This window comes from Phalacrocorax carbo, chromosome 5 (genome assembly GCF_963921805.1).
Source record: "Phalacrocorax carbo chromosome 5, bPhaCar2.1, whole genome shotgun sequence".
Classification (NCBI taxonomy): Eukaryota; Metazoa; Chordata; class Aves; order Suliformes; family Phalacrocoracidae; genus Phalacrocorax; species Phalacrocorax carbo.
The window spans coordinates 57,070,260-57,092,875 of record NC_087517.1 but is presented as its reverse complement, the minus strand read 5'-3'; the positions used below and the strand labels follow the sequence as shown (position 1 = coordinate 57,092,875).

The following is a 22,616-nucleotide window of genomic DNA, read 5'->3' as shown; positions in this document are numbered from 1 at the left end:
CAGCTGCAGGCTTTGCCCTTATTCTTGCATCGGACTGAGCTGCACAGTCTCCTGACTGCACAGCAAATCAGTCCAAAGCAGTGATCTGATTGACAGTGGTGGTGGGAGGGCAGGGCAAATTAAAAAAAAAACATAATCACCAAACTGCCCTTTGTATGACTTATGCTGCAGCCACACAGTCATTTGACCTCATGCAAGAGAAGTGGAAGCCTGTTGGGAGAGCGGGATGGTGCAGACCCATGCCTTTCAGGAGCCACTCACAGCTACAGCAGGTAAGGGAGAAAGTGAAACAGCAGCCCTTTATTTATGTTATGAGAACAGCAGACCAGGGTACAGCCCTTGCAGCCCTGAGAATGCGTTACACAGCCAAGTAGTTTAAAGAGAGCTTTAAAACCACTCATGGCCCAACCGTCATATGACAAGTGGAACACGATCGTTGAGACTTGTAGTCTCTTATTTCACTCTTGCTCACTCTCTGAGTCTGCAGGATCATGAGTCCCTTCAAATTCCATTGAATTCAACAGAAGCTAATGACATGCTCATTATTGGGACTTTAAAGCTTGCTCATACTATAAAATACTCTACTTGTAACCAAATATACTTTACTTAGCGTTATTGAGAATTATGTAAATAAAACCTAAACCACTTGCCAGACAGTTTTTATACTGGAGAAATAGAGTCTCAATTTAAAATGGCATTTTAAAATTTATGTCACTTAATAAAACAATAAATTTCCATTTTTCCAGTTTTGTCATTATGAAGCTTAAAGGCAGTTTCATGTGTGGCACCAACTTGCATTTAACTCATGGATTTATTACAATGAGCATCACTTTAAATAAAAACATTCCCATTTTCAAAGGAAAATAAACAGTTAATGGTTTCAGAATTATTATTCTTTTCCACACAATCCCATAAAAATTTCCCAATGAAAAAGCTAATAGACCAATGGCGAGACACTTACATATGCAAATATGTTTCCGTGAAAGAGTTAAAGTGCTTTATAATATAAATTTGCTTTCAGTGCCAATATAATTAGATTGTAACAAGCAAACCCCTGCAACATAACACAGTGAAAATTTGAAAATTTGATTCTGCCTGGCAAACAACCAAGTCCCTGCGTGTGCACAAACCTGACATTAATAAGCTACAAGAGATTACATGATTTAGAAAAGAAGCACTTGGTGTTACAAAATCAAATAATAGATCTCTAGGCTATAATTAGGAGAATTGGGATTCAACAATGAAGTCATAATAATGTAATTTAGCTGTAAGTAACAGAGCCATGGAGTCACATTAGGAGGTGTGATCACATCTTTCAGCAAAGCTCTGCTGTGTAGACTTATTGCTGTTCAGTTTAGTCTAGTACACAGCAACCTGTTGGCAGAGAGCTCAGGCTGACAGCCTCTCGTTCTCTAGGGGCAGTATGGCAAAGTGCCACCCGTGCATTTTTATTTCAGTCTTGTGACTTTTAAGTCAAAACAATAAAATTATATATACTGAGTGCAGAGTTGCTTGTGAATATTTGTATAAATTACTGCACAGCATGGGTTTAGGGGCCATTTAAGAACAAATATATTTTAAAAAAAGGCAAAATAAACGGCTGAAGCAGGGTGTTAGGTTTCTGGTAGGCTTGATGAACATTTACTGTGCAGCTACTTTAGTCATCTATTTCTGTTCTTAGGCAATGGCTCCAGATCTGCAACATATTCCAACTGTAGTCCTAGTCCTGAATCTCTTTTGCTTGATTCTTTTGCACTAGTGTGAGATGGGTTTTGCCTGCTTAGCCCAGCATGCAGGTGTTGCACAGCCACTTGAAGCTGGTAACAAATGGTAGTGCAGGATGCAGCTCACCAGAGATGCAGGCTTAGCTTGCCTCACCCAGCCACAAAACACAGCCCACCACACGTGGAAGGCAGCCACGACAGCTGGCCTGTTGGAAGGAGGCGTCAGGGGAACTTCAGGCAGGGAACTTCAGGTAGGGAACTTAGGGTAGCATGCAGCTACTCACGTTGGTGTTGACAGTACATCAAACTCAACTCTACAATTTTTGTAAAAGTTACCATTTGCTTTAAGCCATTATAGAGCAACACATCATGCCAGCAGCCCTTCTCCTCTGTCTGTGTATTGCCCAACTCAGGCCCTTTCTTTGGCCTATTATTAATTTAAGCTTATTTCACAAATTTTGGTCACAACTGTTTCTTCGTCATTTACTTGCAATAGCTAATAAAACAGATACCACATCAGTTTGGTGAGTTCCTCCTTTAGGAGCTGGTGTCTAGTTAGAAGTGAAGTGATACCTGTTCAGTCATTTATTAGCCAATCATTTTCTTCTCTCCCTGCACACTTCATGGTGCTTATGTTATAATTTGGGGGCTTTCTCATAGAGCCTCGTATCGCGTCCTGTCCTCCGCAGGCCTAGAGCCAGTTCCCTGAGCTTGCTCCACAGCCCAAGCAGGGTAACCCCAACAGCCCTGAGCACCAGTTTGTGTCCAGACTTGAAATCTGATTTCCACTCACAAGAGACACATGCAAAGATTTGGTTGGGTGTCGGGTCCTGAGGTGTTTAAATCAACACTTTTGGCTTTGGGGTGGGGGAAGGGGATTGATTTGTTTCTTTTTTCTTTTGTATAGAAATGGAAGAAACAGACATCAATTTTGCATCCAGACTGTCAGAAAATTTGAACACATTTGGATTAAAACTTTGAAATGGTTTGGTTACTTATTGTTACAGTTTCACAAGCTAGGGCCAGTGGTCCAGCAGCATTCCTATCTTTTGGGGAAATCCAAAAGCTTCTGTTTCCACTCAGTCTTTTACGTAACAAAAGCAACCACCTGTTGCTCCTCTTAGTGCCATTTTTATTTGCAGTTTCTTCCAATTACTGTTTATTTTATTAGTTCTTTATGGTTTTGCCATTTTTTTTGTTTTGATGACATTTTGATTTGTTTCAAACTGCCCTTTGTTTTAATTTTCTTTACCAAGCATGTTGATTTATGGTTGTTTCTTCTATTCCTTTTATGCTTTAAATGATCTGTTTATTTCCTTTATTTGCATAGCACTTACTTTTCACGACCTTTTTGTTGCTGCAGCTGCTGCTGCTTCTGGACTACTGGTGTTTTTCTCTTACTTATCAACCAGGAAACATAGAGTGAAGGTAAACCAAATCCCTGTGAAAACAAGCATCCAAATACAAAAGCTTTCTAATATTTCTTCATTTTTATGATTCTGCAGTGTCCTAAAGGTGTTGGGATTTCTCAAAGTGTAAAATCTAAAATGGTTTATTTCTTTTTAAAGCAACATAGTATAGGAACTCTGTATCTTCCTACCTAAAGATTGCATCTGAGCAACTTCCTTTAAGCTGGTTTGATACTTTGGCAGCTCTTCCAGGAGCAAAGACATTTGTAATGAAGGTAACACGAAGAAAATTCTAAATTGTGGAGGTCTGTCTACAACTTTTAATAGAGTCCTCATGGTTAGCGTAAAATACTGTATGGACATTTAAAAATTAATATACTTGCAGCTAGTGAAATGTCTCATAGGAGATGTCTACAGAACATTTATGCTTAATTATGGCTAATGAGTGTGCGCTACCTGACAGGTGTGTTTGTATATACATGGGGTGTTTGTGTGTGTGTGTGTGTGTGTGTGTGTGCCTTCTGATAGGCTATGTGTATATATATTTATTTTTATACACATGCACGCATACATATTTATATAAAATTATACATTTTGTCATCTGGTATATCATTACCATATCGGCATTGTTCTAGTTACCTAATATGAGGGTCCATATATAGGGCCTGAGTCCATTACACATTATGTTATTTAAGTGAAGGTATTAACATAGATGCCTTTGTAATCTCGCCTTTTGGACATAGTTTACTTTTATTCTGCAGAAGCTGATGCTACTTCAGAGTTTTCTTGGTGAAGTTATTGATACCAGAGCTATTCCTGAAATGGATTCTTTTGTTCACAGTGGAAAAGACAACCTCCCTTCCTTTAAAGCTGTTGTTATTATTCTTCTAACAACAACAACAACAAAATCTCAACATTGTATTTCATTTGGTTCCTCATTTTGTGGTGCTGTGTCACAAATTGACATCTTGCCAGGAAAACAGGAGTATGTATCAAATCACCATTTGAATGATAGATGTTTTGCAATGACCTGTTGAATGAAGTCTGCTTTAACAACATGCTTCTTGGATTCTCTCCCTTCCCCATGTAAAAGTTTCTTATTGAGCCCTCTAACATTGGTGTTTGCACCATTTTATGTGTTTATGTGTGTAATAGAAAATGTATATATTTACATACACACACGTGCATGTGCCTATAATGAACCAAAACCAGAACAGCCTCTGTCTCAGCTTGTTCGCACATTACGCACATTCTAGGGAATGAAGTTTGAATGCTGTTCAAAGAGAAAGTGTGTGAGTTAGCAGACGGACAGAAGAAAGGCACGTGCAACAGGTTACATGATTTTACATAACTGTTGGTGAAAAAAGAAGCATCTCATGTTATTGCAGAAAATAGAATATGTATGGTATAAACTGAATAGGGTTTTTTTCACTACTTCATGCATGTACTTCAGGACTGTACTTCAGTGCAGCAGCTTGTTGTTTTCACCATAAATAATGCACCTTCCCTAATATAATCCATCACCAAAAAGAAAGAAGAGAGAACTTTTTTTTTAGCCTTCCTTAGCTTTACTGCTCTGTTCATTTCCAGATTTGGCATGGGAAGATTTTGAGGGGTTTGAAGGCGGGTCACTCTAATGGCCTTGTTTTGGTCCATGCGGCCATGTCCTCAAGACAGTCTGGGCCAAACTAAAATAATTATTTTGGAGCGGAGTCTCTAGCTTACAGAGGGCGCCTCACTGCTGTCAGAGCTTCCTACCCATAGCTCCTCTCAGACCCCATCCTGACTTCCCCAGCTAACAAGTCCTTGCCATTGGACTTATGAAGATGCTACGGAAGAGGGCAAAGGGATTACACCTTGATGAGGGTGAGTGGGAAAGGGATCTGGTCCCTGGCTGTGTGGACAAGATGGCACATTTTTAACCTGATATACAGCACAGGACCTCAGGCATCTACCTCTATCCTGGCTCCCTTTCCTCTCGGCTCACAGGGAAAAAAAAAAGCTAGCAGTGATGGTGGTATGACTTCAGGGTATATGGGAGGAGTTAGGATCTAACAGTGAGTTATGCCAGCACTGTTAATTCTGCAGAAGTTCGGGGACTTCTTTTAGTATCCTCTAACGTATGCATGGAGCAGATCATACTTTTTTTAAAAAAAAAATCTTTATTCTATCTTTTGTATCATAAAAAAGCCTGAGTCAAATTTCATTATTTTCCTTCTCTGGAGGGAATAAATAGGGGAGGAACTCACACCAGGTACATATTGGTTACAGGCAGTGGGAAGAGAAAATGTATCCCTATACAGAAGAGCATATCTGAGTTTGATCTCTGATCTCAGCTTAAATAAACTGAACAGTAGAGATATATAGGAAAATGGGTCTGAAGGTACTCAAATATTACTGAATTACAGGGCAAAACATGCTTCAGGAATATCCATGGTTGTAGTTTTAGCATGCTTCTCATCCTTGTTTGAACACTAGTAGTTCAGGCTCTTACAGGACTTTATCCAAAAGTTCTGCATCTCTTGACTAGACCAACATTTATAGCAGGACTTGAGCACACTGATTGCCATTTGCTAGAATCATTTCTACTCAACTACTTTTGTGGGAGGCCTTTTGTTAAAGTTATGTGTTTTCTACCTTTAACTAATTGATGTTACTGGTATTAGAAGTAGCAATGCTGCATCTTTAATCCTACTCCCATTTCAGCACTAGCTGTTTCATTCAGATTCTGCTGCTGTGGCTTATTTGAACCCTGAGTAGGATCCTGGCTGGCTCTTACAAGTGCAGCAAGGACTTCCAATGCTTGGTGCCCTGGGGAGGCAGAAGCTATACCCAAGCATTATGAGCTAATGCTGCACCAGAAGAGGTCTGTGGGATCAAAAAGAGCCTGCGGATTGGAAGTGTGAAACAGGTTGGGTTTGGCACTCACTCAGGGGAAGTTGGAAACAGGTCTTGCATTCATGTCTCTGTAAAACCTGCTACCCTAAATTCTGTTCATAAAAAAGAAAAAATCAGAATGGAAGGAACCAGGTAACTCCCATGTTATCATGTTTAGAGTTTACAAGATCACTGGATGGTAACTAGACATTACCTGTCCCTGCACTGTCTGCCCTGTCTCTCCAGGTTCCATGCTCCACTCTTGTAGAATCTTTTAAACTTTCTATCTTCTCTGTTTCATTGTCCTAAAGGGGACATTGTTACTGAATACCACATGCCTAACTTCTGGATGTTATTGTTTATATTACCTTGTTGTTCTTTATCGCCATCTTTCTGTAGAAAAGCAGAGCGTTCCTTTTGACTAGGATAATTTCCTTTTCTTCTTATTGTCCACATTCAATTTATCATCTAATTATGGCTGGGTTTCTGATGTCAAAGAGATGGTATACAGTTGATTCTCACTAAGTCATAGAAATATGAGTGTATACAAGGTAGGTTGTTACATTCATTCACTTTGCCTGGGGCATATATGTGTGTTGATGGAGCAGTCTGAAGACTTGTTCAGACTTTGTTAATCCCTGGTTTTGGAGCAAGCCAAGCAGAACAATCAATCTTTTAAGAATTTTACTGTAATATGAAAGGGGCATCTCAGTGGTAATTGGACCATTGCCCCATGGCACCTTCCATTGTTGTCCTTTCCATGGAGAAGCATTGTTTCTCAGCCCCATGCAAGTCAACAGCCTGCTGATGTACAGGTTCTGCATTTCCAGAAAAAATCTTCTCAGTCCCATTGAGCTAAAAAACCCCACTCTAAATTAGGGAGCTTTAAATATCCTGTCCCAGTAATGGATGGCTAAACACTGGAGGTCTAACACAGGGAGAAAAGACTTTTTGTCATCTCTTGCCTATCTCCATTTCACACAAGCATTATAGTAGGACAATCCCACAATGTTAAAGAGAAAAAAAAAATGCTATGCAAATCTGTGTCTTTTCAAGGTATTTTTGTTTGTTTGTGGGGTTTGGGGGGGGTTTGGTTTGTTTTCATGTTGTTTTTTGCTGTTTTTTTTTTAACTATAAATACTCATTTTCTTTACCCAAAGGTCTAGAATTCTTTGCTCCATTTAATCATAATTATCCCATTTCCCTAACGTATTGTTTGATTTTGGGGAGAATGGTTGTTTCAACTTTTTAAGTTGAAGGTCAAAAAAAGCAGGGAATTCAAGTGGAGTCTTCAATAAAAGTAACACTGATTTGGGAATGGGTCTCCTCCAGCTCCTGCCCTGCCCGCTAGGAATTGCTGCAGTTTGGTACCAGTCATGTTTTGCTACTGTATTCAGTCACACACATGCACTCACCACACAAACACACACGTGCACACACTTATAGAGTCTCACAGATCATATGCAGCAATTACTATTTCTGAAGCACCCAGAAGTGTGCCAGGCCTTTCACTAAATACACAACATAGAGGCTGCTTCATACATGTAGCTCAGATTCTGATCAGAAGATCCTTATCCAAGTCTTCCTAAAAATGAAAGACTTCTTTTGATAGCATCAATGAGGATCAGGCCTAATTACCTAATGGATCAACTCATGGTCTTTTATGCCTCTGACAGGCTGGGTACTTAAAAAAGATAAACCTACTGTAACACAGTTATGCATTCTGAACTAAAGCTCCTAAACTGAGAATGTATCTTGCATGTGGAAAAGTCCTTTTGCAAAGCTCAGACTGTATTCACTGCTCTGCTTTGCGCTCCCCCCTCCCCCCCCCCCCCCCCCCCCCCCGCCAAATAGTAACTGCTTTGGAATACCAGTAAAGCTGCCATATAGCTAACTGACCTCCTATGCAGTTAGGCAAATTATCTTTACATAGTTCTACATACAAGCAATGATCTCATTATTGAATAAGTATTTTCTTTTTTTAGAGAATTGCAGCATGATAAATAAATGAATAAAGGCTTATAGCAGTGTATTTCACCACATATGCTGGGAAGCGTTTTATCAGAAAACTTTGAAATCACAATATTCCCTGTGGTCCTCCCAGTCTGCATTAAAAATAACTAAAGACTCTAGTAATAATTTTTCTCAAAACAAGAAATGCATTTTATGCAACAATGCCTCAGATGAGACACAAACTCAACAGAGCTTACAGATATGCAACATAGGCACTCTTCATAGCCGTGCTTCAGCTAAGAGGCCTTATTGGTGCCTCCAGATGCATCTATATTTTGTAAACCCAGTTTTTATATTAAAATTCATGAAAGATATCTCACTTGCCTAAATAAATCAAGGTGGCAAAAATAAAGTTTAAACATCCATGCACTACTACTATCATTTTGCCAAAATGACACATGGGATGACTACAAAATTTGCTGTAATACAGTACTCGAGAATAAAATTTGCCCTGATGTATTGCTGAAAAAGGTGTAAGTATGTATCCGTGGATTTAGTAGCCTATTAAACAGTCATTGGCCTATAGTTTTAGCATTACTGCGCACCCACATATCCTGCCAGATAGTGAGGTGACATATCTAGCACAGTCAAAATAAGGCCCTTGTCTCACAGCTAGCTGACATTCCCACTGTAATAGCAAACCAGGCCAGGCCATATGGGGAAGATGCTACAAGTCAGTTGCTCTTATTTAAGCTTATATATAACATTAATGACAGAAATCATCATACTGAACTTGGTGGTCCTACAACATGCATGGGGATTTAAGGATTAACACTCAACCTGTCTGGAATAGTTTTGTCATATGCTGGTTCATCAATACTGAAAATTGTGGGCGAACCTACTGATTTCCTCACTTTCACTGAAATGGATCTGGTGTCTGTGGTTAGCTTTCTGCTGGGCAGGGGAGGAAAGAGAGAAGCAGTGTGGTAACTAGTACTACTACATTTCCTGCAGAAGGGCAAAAAGATGTTGTGCTCTTCTGTAATCAGTTATAATATTTATATTGCATTCAGTAGCCCATGTTTTAAGTCTTCATTACTGAACACGTCTCACACTGATAAAAGTGAGATACTATTTATTTCTGAGTATCACCACTCACCACGACCACTAAAAAGTATGCTTCCTTTTTGCCAATGTTTGCACCTACCCACCTTTGGGGATATATATGTGCCTACAGAGGATTAGGACCCACTTAGTCTTCTATGCACAGGCAAGTGACTGCCATGTACAGCTGTGTGACAAATTCACTACAAATAGCTTTGACAGATGCTGTCCATCTTTTTTTTTTTTTTTGCATTCATGAATTATCTATGAACAGAACCAAAATTATTATTAGGCTGCAGATCATTTTTTTTAAGACATCCAGACCAGGAATAAATAGATAAAACAGCTAACATACAACAGACTGACCAGTCTAATTTATGAATAGTCAGGAAGAAATTCACTTTCAAGGCCTGTCTGTGCTAGTCTCATTCATGGTGACAAATCTACTTTGCATCTTATCTTCATGGATAGCAGGAAAGTAAGTACTGATAGTAAATAGCCACACAGGAAATAAGCAAAACTAAACCTCAAAATCTCTAGATTTATTATTTTTATTATTAGCCTCAGAAGTCTGCTCAAATGTTTCAGTGTTAGCAACAAAAACAAGAAAAAAGAAGGTTTTGCCTCCGCATATGAATAAATATTCATAAGCGTATTAGTTAGTCATGCAGGGTGTGATTCCACTAACTTGTTTAGTTGATAACCTCATATGACCTAGTGGGTCATCATCTCCCAGACTGAGTGCCTGGCTTTTTTTTTTCTTCCTCCTATATGCTAGCTCTTTTCTGATTCCATCTCCAGTAGAGCTGCCTTGTTCAAAAAAAACAGACTGTGTAAGCTGTAAGGCTATTGCTTGCATGTCTGCTTAACAAAGTATTGGGAGAAGATTGTTTTATGGTGGCAGGCTTGAGGTGCTAGGGATTTTTGTTTCAGGGTTTTTGGTTCTGTTTTTCTAATAGGGACTTATCTGCAGTAGTTTGTTAAAAAAATCTGTTGAAACTTCAAAATTGCAAACTGAGGTTAGGGGATAGGGAGAGTACTATTTTAGTGCTATTCAAAGCCATCCTGAAGGGACTGCTTGCTGTAGGAAGGCAGCTGTACGCATACTTCTCTATCAGCAGAACCATTCCATAGTGGAAGCACTCACTCTGTAGTAGGTCTGTGAAATGAATGTGCTGTAAACTTGCCTACAAGTAGTAGACTGGTAGCTTTTAAGTAATTTCTATTTTCTGAAAGAAAACAAGATTATTTTTTTTTAACTGAAAATTAACATGTCAAAGGGATGGAGTTAACTTTAGACAGATGGAAACTTGACAGAATGGTAGAAATATAATTGCAGGGATATTTTAAGTCATACTTTTAGTAGCTGTCAGACACCTGACAGCATTTCTTGATTCTCATAGCCTGAGCTAATTTTTTTACCATTGGCCTGCTACTGCACAGGAAAGGTGTGAACTTTTCAGGAAATCACTCTGTGACTCTGCTTCAAATCCAAAACGAATAGAGATGATCCCTAGGAAGAATATTATATGCCATCCAGTAGCTGCCATGCCCTCCATCAGGAGACCAAAAGGATCAATACAAAGGTTCTATATGTGTTTATGCCTATTAATTGTCTAGAGGTTTTTGTTGTCTTTTGTTCACAGGCATCAGAACAGTTGCAAAAGTCTTTACTGGGTTATTACATTAATTAGAGGAATGAAATTCTTCCCTGATGCTGACAAACTAATTACAGCTGCATCACTATTGGCACATCAGTAACGATACTAGTTAATTTCAACTGAGATTATTAGTTTGCAGGTGGATTCCTGTCCAGAATTGTAGCAAAAGATCTGGAATGAGATACATTTTTCAGTTACTTCAAATTAAGGCCAAATTTAAAGGTGCAACCTGGGAAAGAAAGACTTCAGAAACAACTGAACAACTGATAAAAGAAAGAACTGCATCAGTTATTGTCATCTTAGTTATACTTATTAAACCAGAACTTGACAGTAGTATAATATACACATGTACAAAATCAATAATTAGCCAAAATATTCGTATTACAGTTCCTGACCCATAAAAGGTCATTTCCAACCATCAGCTCTAGAGGCCATCTTACTATTTTTTTAAATATACAAAGACTGCAATGATGATAGATTTCTATGCATGGTCCCATGAGCTGTCTGCCTATGAACTATATCACAGAAAGTGATAGATGAGTATATTCAATGCACTGAGAATAGAAAGTTACCCTCTTTCATAGCTAAGATATCCAAGAATCTGATTTTCTTTTAGTATGCATTTCTCAGAAGAGGATTCCAAAGGAGGAGGGGAAAAAAGAGAAGTCAAACAAGACATCAGCATTCTCCAAACTAATATTTCCAAGTCTGAATAGTGAACATGAATGAACAGCTGTGATGTGTGCAATACAGCAGGGCATTTGCCTGGTACTAATGAACAGCATTGCCAATACACTGATTTCCTCTGCTGAATATAGCCATTGAGAAGCTGATACGTTAATGGTGGACTACTAATATAAATTAAAAACTAAAGACATACAGCTTTCAGTCTGCCTTTCCTCCTGTCACTCATTTTGTACTGCATGAATGAGCTATTACCTTCTTGTTTCCCTGAGATGTTGGTTCACTAGCGTAGAGTGAGCAGACTCAATTTCACTGAAAGTAATGGAGTGAGATTATCCAGAATTATTTCCAGTGGGCTAAGTTTGTTACATTCCTTCTGTTGTGAGAATATAAGTAAACAACTAAACACCTTTACTGAAAGCTGAGAATCTTCATAGTCATCACCTCTTCCTATTTCCTTGATTAGTCCAGCATTTTGGGTTTAGCCATGCTCAATTAACTCATCCAGGAACTGGTCCAGTCAGAAACAGTTGATTTAAGTGAGATAAACTGGGCATCTGTTTGGGAAAAAATGATTATCCAAAAGATGCTTTCATCGTGAGAGAATGAACTGTACTATCTCCATATTTAAAAACATATGCCTCAAAATAGATTAATTTCATTTGAAAGCTTAAGAAATAGAAAATAGGAGTGTGGAAACTGAAACAAGGAGCTACTAAGCCAAAATTAAGTAACCAGTGTTTAACATTTTAATGTACTGGAACTTGAACTTGGTACTAGCACCTTCATCAAACCACTATATAAACTGTATTGAATTAAAGCGATTAAAACTAGTAATAAAACCAGCAACTGCAGCAGTGATTGAAACACATGGGGTGCTCATGTATGTTTGTACTGGTGTTAATAAAAATACTGCCATATTGAGTCACCCATTTGCTTTAGGAAAGAAAGAAAATCAGTTCACAACACTCCCATCTTTTGTTTCAATTACTAAACATTTTTTCTTTAAAAATAGACATAAAATTAGAGATGGAGTTAATAATTAAGAGGTAATGTTCATGGCATTGGAGAATCCAAGGCAATAAATATTTTTTGTGGGTGATTAAGCGCTGAATTGAAGCTGAAGCAGTTGATAACCTCAGAAGCTGTTTATTGCAAGTGAATGTCAATGCTGCTGATATTATTGCTATGATATTGGAACATGAATCAAGATGATAACAGTTAAAAAGAAATAATAGTTTATTTTGGATGTTTCTCCTAATCTCAACAGCATTTGAAAATGTTTTGCTATTCCTTTCTAGGTCAATGAGATATTAACTAAATAATCTGCAGCTACCAGCAGAACTAAAATTTTTATTTTCAAACGGGCCTTAGTCCAGCCTCCAAGGACATATGCACAGTTTAAGACCATAGGCATAGATGGGTGCAGTGAGTAGATATTAAGCTTCTACATGTAGCATCTCAGTTACTGGTCTCCCTGCAGTTCAGCAGGGCTGACTATACACTCCAAATGAGACCAGTGATGGAAAGCCATGTTGTATATTTAACTACTTACAGCACTTAAAAACACCTGTTGCCAGATGTAAAAAGGTGTTTTATTTTATTTTATATATGGTCAAATAATGATATCATAAAATATATCCTCATATAATCATGTTTTAATATACCTGTTAGAAATGGATAGGCCTCAGCTGAATCTCACACACTATCCAAAGTATCCATTTGCAAATAATAAAGGAAAATTTGCCAATAATCTGTGGTAAAATATGAACATTTCTGCTAATTCAAGTAGCACAAATGCAACATGTGCCAATTTAGAAACTACATAAAGCTAAAAGGCTTCTAGAATCAGACCAATTTGTTCTGAAGTCATGGAAATGTTGGCTTGAGATATAGCATAGCAATGTGCTGTTTACAAAAGAAAATAGGAGCTAACCAATCTATCAGGAGCAGACATGCAAAATGGTCCTTAATGCTCCTACTGCAATCCAGAATCAGGAGAGCTAAGAGAAAAAAATATAAAAAGAAAGGATGTAATAATAGTCATACAGTAATCCAAATAAAGTAATTTCAAAATGACTAAAGAGCAACAGTAAACGAAAAACGCCTTTGGGTACACCATCTGTTTATCCATTCCATATTATACCTTTTCATCAGAATTACCTAAAGTGGTGTATTTGTGTTTCTGTAATGTATGGAATTCATTACATAGTTTTGCAATGAAATTATCACACTGTGGCTGGGACATCTGCACCCTGTCATATATCATTCTATTCATTTCTAGTTAATTTAATCCTAATATCTGCCTACATGACAAGACAGATGTTCGGCTATACTGTATCTTACATAGTTTTCTGCCTTGAAGAAACTTTAAGTCACTGAAAGAACTGACATCTTTCAAACAGACATCTTATGGGTTTGGGAAGTATGCATGTGCAGATGTGTGTATATGTATGTTTGTGTTTATATGCCATATTCCTTTTTTAAGGAATGTGTTTTACAAAACAAAAATCTTTTACAGCAACTTTTAAACATTTTTCATTTCATGTACACATAGGTTTCTTCTCAAAATGTGCCTCACTAATATTTTGGTATGTTTATTTAATAATATTCATAAATACAGGGTATTTCTATTGAATTAACTCCTTTGCCATGAATGGGACAGAGCTTTTTCCGTCATTGGTGATTAGAAGTTGTGGGTGGTCAGTGTCCCTCTTTGCCTTTTGAGCCTTGACCCTCAAAACATCAAATGGCAATCCTGCTCTATGGCCAATTGTGCCGCACTTCCTGTCAGACATGAATGTGCCAACCAGCAGCACATTACATTCTATGTGCCCTGAAGTCCTTTGTTAACAGCATCACTTGTATGAATCTAGGCCATTGGTCACTTATAGGGTATACAGAAACTTGCAACGCATCCACATGGGATAAGGTGTGCTGACCGCAGATGTAAAGCACTTGCTTTTCATCACTCTTGTCACAGTCCTCTTCAAGTAGCACTTTCAAGGCTGTCAAAGAGCTTTGTTGTGCTCCCCACTTATAGCACAGAACCTTTAGAGGATTTACAGAAGGACTTAGGCAGACTTTGATACCTATTCACCAGTCAGCTCATTTACCACTCCCAATCCCAGTCTTAACATGGACACAGTAAATTCCTTTAAGCAGGACAGGTCCTAACAATGTTTCCTCATTTTGACCTAATTAAAATCATACTTGTGACTTGATGGTTTTGGTTCTACAACCTTATCAGCCAAATCCCTTTTTTAAGCACATCCATGCAATGCTGTATAACCAATAGCAGTACTGGACTGCTTCATTTTTCAACCAGCCATTGCTTGGAGTAAACAAAACAGACTTTACTTGTCTGTCTTGCAAAACACATATAAATGTTTTAAAATTAAAGTGCTGCCACAGTAAAATAGTGCTGCCATTGTGTAAGCATACAAGTGACATTTTTAGCATTTAGTAAAAGATACTGTACTACTCAAAGCAATTACACTGCTCAGTGTAGTTCAACATAGTTGGGCACTATTGGCCCCCATGAAAGAGCAGGTCTGGAACACCAGGTGTTTGTCTGATCAGTGTTACATGCTATCTGCTTAGTGTTCCCAAAATCACCACGCTATCCTATTAAGCTGTTTGCTGGGTAAATACTGCAAATATCATCTGATGGCATTTTGCTATCCTACAAACAATACAGGCTAGTAGCAGTGGTTGGAGGCTCACAGACTGGGTAAAAAAGGTGCAAAACATATGACACAACTCAGACAAAACAGCAAACACTCTGCACTTAAGGGATTGCTTTCATGTTAACTAGTTTCCAACACCTTTGAAGAATATGTAAGTTTAAATTCTATGCCTGTAAACTGCCAGATAAGCTACAAGCAAATTATACCCAGCTGTTGTGTTGGATAACAGCAACAGATTGCGTAATGGACACCCAGATAAAAACAAACATGGATTGATTTAGAGTATTAATTAGCTAAAAATGGCAACTGCTTTTCAAGTTATTTGGCCTATGATGTAAAGGGTGAAGTAGTTCAGTTAGCTTATGTGTACCTCTGGCACTAAGGGGATTTGAGGGGAAAACAGCTCTGAAATTGCTTCTAGCCCTTTGAATGGCTTTCTTTAGGGTTTTCACACCTTAGGACCATGGTATTCCCGTTTAAATACAATCATTTTTTGTGTGTGCTATAGCCAATTTGAAGCAGGAATAGGCTAAACAGGGATATCAGACCAGGGACTGGCTAACACTTGTTAGCGTCCATTCGTATTTTCAAATGGACATTTACTTCTATATAAATCAGTAGGCGCTACTTTTCCTCTTGAGTCTTTGAGCTTCAAAAACCAAAAATCATTGCTTATGATGTATGTTGGTGGCATTGTAACACCATTTTCAAAGCTTCATGAAGGTGTATTAAAAAAACCCAAACAGCTGATGAGGTATTTCAAACTAACAACAGTGCAAAGAACACCAGTACCTCTGACTGCTGGTTAATTATTGTGAGCCTCTCTGCAAATAATACAGCATATGACATTTGCTAACAGTTATCAATTGTGTCTATTTCCACACACTTAGAAAAGGAAATAATTGCTGTGTACGCTGGCAAATATACAGCGTTCTGACTCTGTGGCATAAGGCCCTCAGTTTTTCAGTAGTGACCACTACAGCCGAAATGGCAACAATACAGCTTCAGTAACTGCTTTAGTGAGACTTCACTGTCACCAAAAATCTCAGCAGTCACCAATGACAAGTTCTTAAAAAACCCAGCCTTTTTCCTGCTGTAGAAGTGCATGGGATGACTATCAGGAATTAAGCCAAATTCCAGCTCAGAACGGCTGAGAGTTGGTAGGCTGCCTAATACATCTGAGAGGTTTTAGATTTCTAATATGGAATGGATTAACATTGGCAGGGGGCCTAACACCCTTGTGAGATATGAAACAGTAGCATAAACCCTGGGATCTTTTGGGGATTGTAAGATTATTTGTTTACTTAAATACATTTACATAGGATGTTCTTAAAACAAAGAAAACAACAAAAAAAAAACAAACAAAAAAAACCCCAACAACCTGAAAACCCTTAAAGAAATGAGAATTCCTGCCTAAGGCTGCTGCTTAGGATTCCCAGAACGGAGACAGCTGTCCCCCTTGGGGGCAGTTTGGGCTGTTTCATGAAAACATGTAACCAGGTTGCTCAGTCAAGAACATATGTACTTGAATGAAAACTGAGATACAACTGGAGTGAACACAGAGTTTATAAAATCAAATATCAAGTAGAAGATTAAATTATTAGGAAAGTGAATTTACAAAAAGATTAGACAAAAGTAGTTAGCACTGAAGATCATGCTGGGAGACTCCAGAAAAATAAGCATTTGAGTTTGTTAGATTGGATGGCTTAACCTATGAATATGATCATAAATATAGAATATCACTAATGCTTTTTTCTTCCACTACCTCAAGAACTTTTAAGCATTTTATTAGATGTGGGTGTTTTGCAAAGGTTTATTTATCTTGCCACACTGTTTGTGTGGGTGATGGTTGTACTTGTCTGCTAAAATACAACAAGGCATGATTGTTACTGTGGTCCAGCTGAACTGGGGTCTGTTTGTTGAGCAGCTGCTGTTAAATCAGGGCCCAGGAGCCTTTATAAATATGCTATAGAAGTGTGCATTCAGAAACAGATGCCAGTTGTCTTTATTCAAATTACTCTGGTGACAGTGCAGGCTTTTGACATCAGTGATGTCTGCGGTGACAAGTTTGAGAAAGTTTTAAAAGTTGGTAAAAATCTTCTGAGTAAAAAGATTTGTAAGTAATCTTCTTGTAAGGCACAAAATCCTTTTATGCTTCAATAGAAACAACTTGAACGTAGATACCTGCCTCTCCTCCTCTACTTTTGTTTTTGTTCTTGTTTTCCAAAGGGTTTGAATTATATTTGCAGTTACAAGTTGCTGCTTCTTTAATGAAGAGCAAGAAAAGAATGAAAAATCATGTTTTCCAGAGCAGACAAGGGTATTTTCTTTTTTGTAAAGAACTTTAAAATATGATTGCCATTTGTCTTTAGTATGCATTATTCCCTCACATGTGTGCTAAACAATACACACACTGCTTGAATAAGAAGGCTAGAAGTCAAACTTCCAAAATTCAACGCCTAGACCTGAGAACAGCCTACTGTGCCATCTGAGCAGAACTTTACTGTCATGTCTGCATCATCTAATGGTGATGCTCTTATATTCTTCAAGATGCACAGAAGCAAGCCAGCAAGGTACAGGTTTGCAAAGCTGTCTAGAAGCCTACCACATCAGACAAATACCCAGAATCACAAGGGCACCTTCATCCCACATGCAAGTTTACAGAGACCAAGGTAGGTAACAATAAAAAAGACTGTCAGTGCTGAGTATTGTAACACTTAGCTCTTTCCTCCTTTCTTAACAAAAGAAACAGAGACCTGAGGGAGGTTGCTTAGGGCTTAGTCCTGTCAGGCTTTACTTAAATACTTTTTAACATGTTGAAGAACTTTATTGGACAACAGTCTAGTAGCCATCAACCTTAGTTGGCTCTAGGGTGAGCAGACAACTAAACAGGGATTTAGAAGTTTTGAAGCTGAAATAGTAGATTAGATATACTTTCTTTTTTTGTGTGTGTGTGTAGCTAGCCCTAAAAGTCTTTGAAGTCGGTTCCAAAGAACATTAAAATACACCTGAAACAAAACCCCAGTATTTAGACAACTCCAAAAGGCTGGTAAGTCAAAATGAGAAGGGTCAAATGCATACAGGGGAAATTTATGGTGTCTGAGTCTATGCTTATATTGATATAACAGAAAAATAAATTTGACCTGCAAAAGTTAGAGATTACAGCAGGACAAGTCTCTCATTCAGCCTCCTTAATCAATTTGTGGAAGCACTGGATAATTAAAATTAAAAAATACATCCTTTAAAGCAAATCACTAGATTAAATAATCCTGGATTAATATAACTACACTGGTTATAATTTTTTTCACATATGTCTCTGTACAGGTAGATACATAAAATACAAATATTTTTTTTCCTTTAAATTTTTATATCATGTTCACTAGAAAATAATCACAGAAGTAAGAGCATGGAACAAATTTCCTGCTAGTATGTGCAACTGTGAAGGTTTGTGTGTAATTTAACAGTGATCTTAAGTGTCTCCCTCTGTACTAAAACCCTATGTGCAAGGGTCATTGGACCCTAGTGAGATGCAAGACACACAACGTTAAATAAAATCAGTTGGAAATGCGTGCCTAATCGTGTAAGATTCTAAACAGTCTCCAGAGTAAAATAATAAATAAACTCACAAGGGTTACATCTAGCATTGCGAGAAACATTTGTCATAATACTCCTCTGGTTTCAAGCCCTTTTCTGCAAAACATGAGACTTGAATCTGAGACAAGAGACAAGTGAGCTTGTGTTGATCGATGGCTTTGATACATAGTATGTGAAGCACATGGTTATATTTCTTTCCTCTCATAGCCAACTACAGTTTTAATAGCCAGGGACTACCTGGAGCGGCTTTGTCTTTTTAAAAATGTATAAAGCAAATAGCACAATGTAACCTCAGCGCTCGCTGGGAATGCACAAACCTATCATAGTATACATGTATAAAAAGGTAGAGTCACGCTAGAAAACTTCTTTTGGGTACTGAGTTTATTCAAACCTGAAAAACCCAGCACAAATCAATGGATGAGGATAAACAGTAGAAAAGTACTCATATAAGCCAAAATTGCATGTTATACTTGATTTAGCATAGGCTGGCTGTTCAGGGGAGTTTTACTCTAAGTTGAAGGTGATATACAGCATCCTGAATGGATGCTTTCTACTAATTTTGGAAATACTTCTGTTTTATTCTTTATTTTTAATATTCCTACCCAAAATAGTAAGATAACTCACGTTTTTAAATGCATTAAATATGTGCAGGACTGGACCCCTATCTTGATTCCTTGAAGGCTTCATTTACTACACCTCCAATTCACTTTAGCTACCTTCACAATACATATGATTCTGCTGACTGACTAGACGCTCTTTGGTCGCACATGACTTGCAGGTTTCCAAGCCAGTGGGTAGCTTTAAAAAGTGCCCTGAAAAAAACTTGAGGTTTCATCCTGGCGACATGCAGGGTTGGTTTTTTTTTTCCTGTTAGTTTTTATACATTTAAGTCATTAGGGAACTCTGAATGCATCAATTTGGTGCCTCAATAGTACTTGCTAAATTTATTTGGTTTATACTTGGTGATTAAGGGCGACTGATTCTCTTTTCCTGCCCTTTGAGGGAGCTCATGGTGTTATAGGGGGCATGCCAGCAATAATTAAGAAATATCCTGGTACAAATCCCAAAAGATACATATTTTTATAAATAATTCCCCATGGAAAAACTTTAAAAATGATGCACTTGTTCTGAAAATGCTTCAGGCCTTCTCTAAATAGATTATATTGCTGCTTTTTCAGGAGTGCGTGACTTGAGGTGCACATTTTGCTTGTAACTTGTAAAATCACAGAGCAGTTATATGAGGGGAAACACCGAATAATGTGCAGTGAGCTTCAATGCCTCACAAAGGATTTATCATTCAGACAATAACCCAGCTTCTTGTTTTATTCAGTTGTAATACAATAAGCATAACAGTTTCTTAGGCCACAACAAGAAATGAATTTTGTTGGCTTCATACTTACTACTTTTTTACAATGTTCTCATGTAGGCTTCCCCCCATTTGGGCTTCATGAATCAAATTTCTTTTTCTCTTTGGAGATTAGTCTTTTAGTGTATAATATATTTCAAAATGGTTTTATACTGCACAACGCCTTAAGCCTTTTGGTGGGGGTGGGGGTGCTTTACACTTCAATTTTCCCAGCAACTGCATGGAATAATCATATCACTTAGCAGGATATCAGCTACAGGTGCAGTACTTAAAACAATAACCTGTGCATCTACTGATTTAAAGATGCTTCCACTTTTTGGTTGTAACAAGTTTTGCCTGATTTCAAACAACTGAACATTGGATATTAAAAATGTTGATTCAAACTGAAACCACGTACCCTGTTGCATCTTCTACTAGAAATCAATGAAAGGAAAATAAGAAAAAGAAGGCAAATAGAGCACATATAAATTAAGGTGGAAACAGAACAGGAAGGTTAGAAGAGAAAAATTTGAATAAAGACAATAATTCAGTAAATCTGTAAGTATGAATTGACACTTCCCTTTGCCTGCCAGTCTTTGGTTCTGCACAGTGATGATAACCCTAGTGTATGTATGGACTTTCTTTAGATAGGAAGTTGTTTAAAGCCCTCAAGACTAGAAACTCAGACTTCAAGAAGTTTCCCTATTATCCATCACACTAGATGTGACCTATTTTTCCTATGGTCCACTCCTTGTTGAACAAATGCTACATGTTCCCAAAAGTAATCTCCAACGTGGAAAAGCTCACAGTTCTGCCACTATGGGATTACAGTCTGGTACTGCAGCCTAAGCAGTGTGCCTCTGTAGATGTTCAGGTGAAGATTTTTCAGTTAAGACTAAGTTGAATACTGACAGCATGCTATGTGGGCTCCAAAGCAGTTTAGAACCATCAGTTTAACTCATACCACCATTTTATCAGGTGAAATAATAACTGTTAAGTGATTCATCCCAAGAAACCTATGGCTAAGTTGGAATCAGATTCAATATTTTCTAAATATGAAGATATCATTCATCAAACCATACTTCTTACCTTGAAGGGCTATAATTCAGTTAATGTACTTCTTATCATGTATTAAAGCTCTATATTCTCTCTGCACATCACAGCAAGTACAACAACCAAATCCATTCTGGTTATTTAAGCAGCTGTTTATGGCACCTGTATTTATAACGCATATCAAAGCAAAATGGGCAAGGCAGAGGTTGAAAGAAGCAGATTCAAGAACAAAACTTGCTGTCCTTCAGGCAGTGAAGGTCAGGGCACATAATGGAGTAGTCACACCAAACCTCCTAAGGGAGATGCATTTGACACACCACATTTTGGTCCTATTTTCTGGTCTGTCATGGAGCTGTACAAAGCACTGAGCATAGTTAGGAGGCTGCCTTTTGCCTAGCTTTCAAAAGGGAGATAAAAGAGGTAATCACAAAGATTATTATATTTTGCATGCAGTGTCTTTCGGATTAATATTAAACTATCCACAAACAGCAAGATTTCAAACAGCAAGAGCTCAAACAGCTGAGCAAGTCCAGGATCCAGGAGTCCCCTTTGCCCTCACCCCATCAAAACTAATTATATTTAAAAGTAATCTTCTGCCCTCATGAGATACTGTGTGCTACTGGCAGATAACTAACTGAAATCTGGAACAGTACTATCACAGGGAAGTGACTGAAATATTAGAGATCAGCACATACCAATAGCATCTTATAGATGTACCAACAAATGGGTAGCACTCCAATCCTCTTGTTCTATTTCTTCCACGCGGATAAAGCAAGTAGGATTAGGCATAAGAGTAATTGCTCTTTAGAAAGCAGCTGACATTTTGTTTATTTAGAGGCATGGAATTCTATAGGACAAGAGACCTTAAAAATCACTTCAGCGTGTTTTTGCTGAATGAGTTTAGGAGTAGGGAATATTCTCTTCCCAAAGGCACAGCAGTAGCATAGAGCCTTGTAGATGCAGCAGCATCCCTGCCTGCTACATCCTTTCTTCTATTAGCATCCATGCCTGTCATCCGCACAGTTGTCAACTGCTTTGATCCATCTTCTCTCTGATCACAAATCCTTTCTTAAGCATTCAACAGGGGGTAGACTACACCAGGCAGCACACTGATGTCCAGAAGGAGGAAATCGCATCTCGGGTTTCCAACATCTTGCTTGTACATGCCCTACCTTCCTCACAATGGTGGGTTTTTTTCCCATTTTCAGGGCCTTCCTTTAATTTGAACAAATATCTCCATCCTATCTTCCTCTCATCTGTACCTTCTTGCATGGGTACAGATTGTTTTGTTCTGTAAAACCCTTTAGAAAGTCAAAGCAAAGCAACTTTAGCACTCTTCATAAGAGCAGGGATTCAAGAATCTGGCTCAAGTTTTCTTTCCCTTTGATCTTCCCACAGTCTTCTAGTCTCACTTCCAAGTGTTATTACAGTTATGATTCAGTAAAACTCAAATTAAGCTGATGTTTTAGAAAGCTGGGCTGGAATGTTAGCATATGCTTAAAGTTGAGTGTAGGTATGAGCAT

General features: G+C 38.1%; 1 long non-coding RNA gene across 1 annotated transcript in view; it reads left to right on the top strand.

The window, feature by feature from the left end:
* Positions 1-22,616, top strand: part of LOC135313701 (uncharacterized) — a 135,921-nt gene that overhangs the window by 73,383 nt on the left and 39,922 nt on the right. Inside the window, exon 3 of the long non-coding RNA XR_010373238.1 lies at positions 172-272. This is a non-coding gene — a long non-coding RNA (uncharacterized LOC135313701). The remainder of the gene's footprint in view (positions 1-171; positions 273-22,616) is intronic.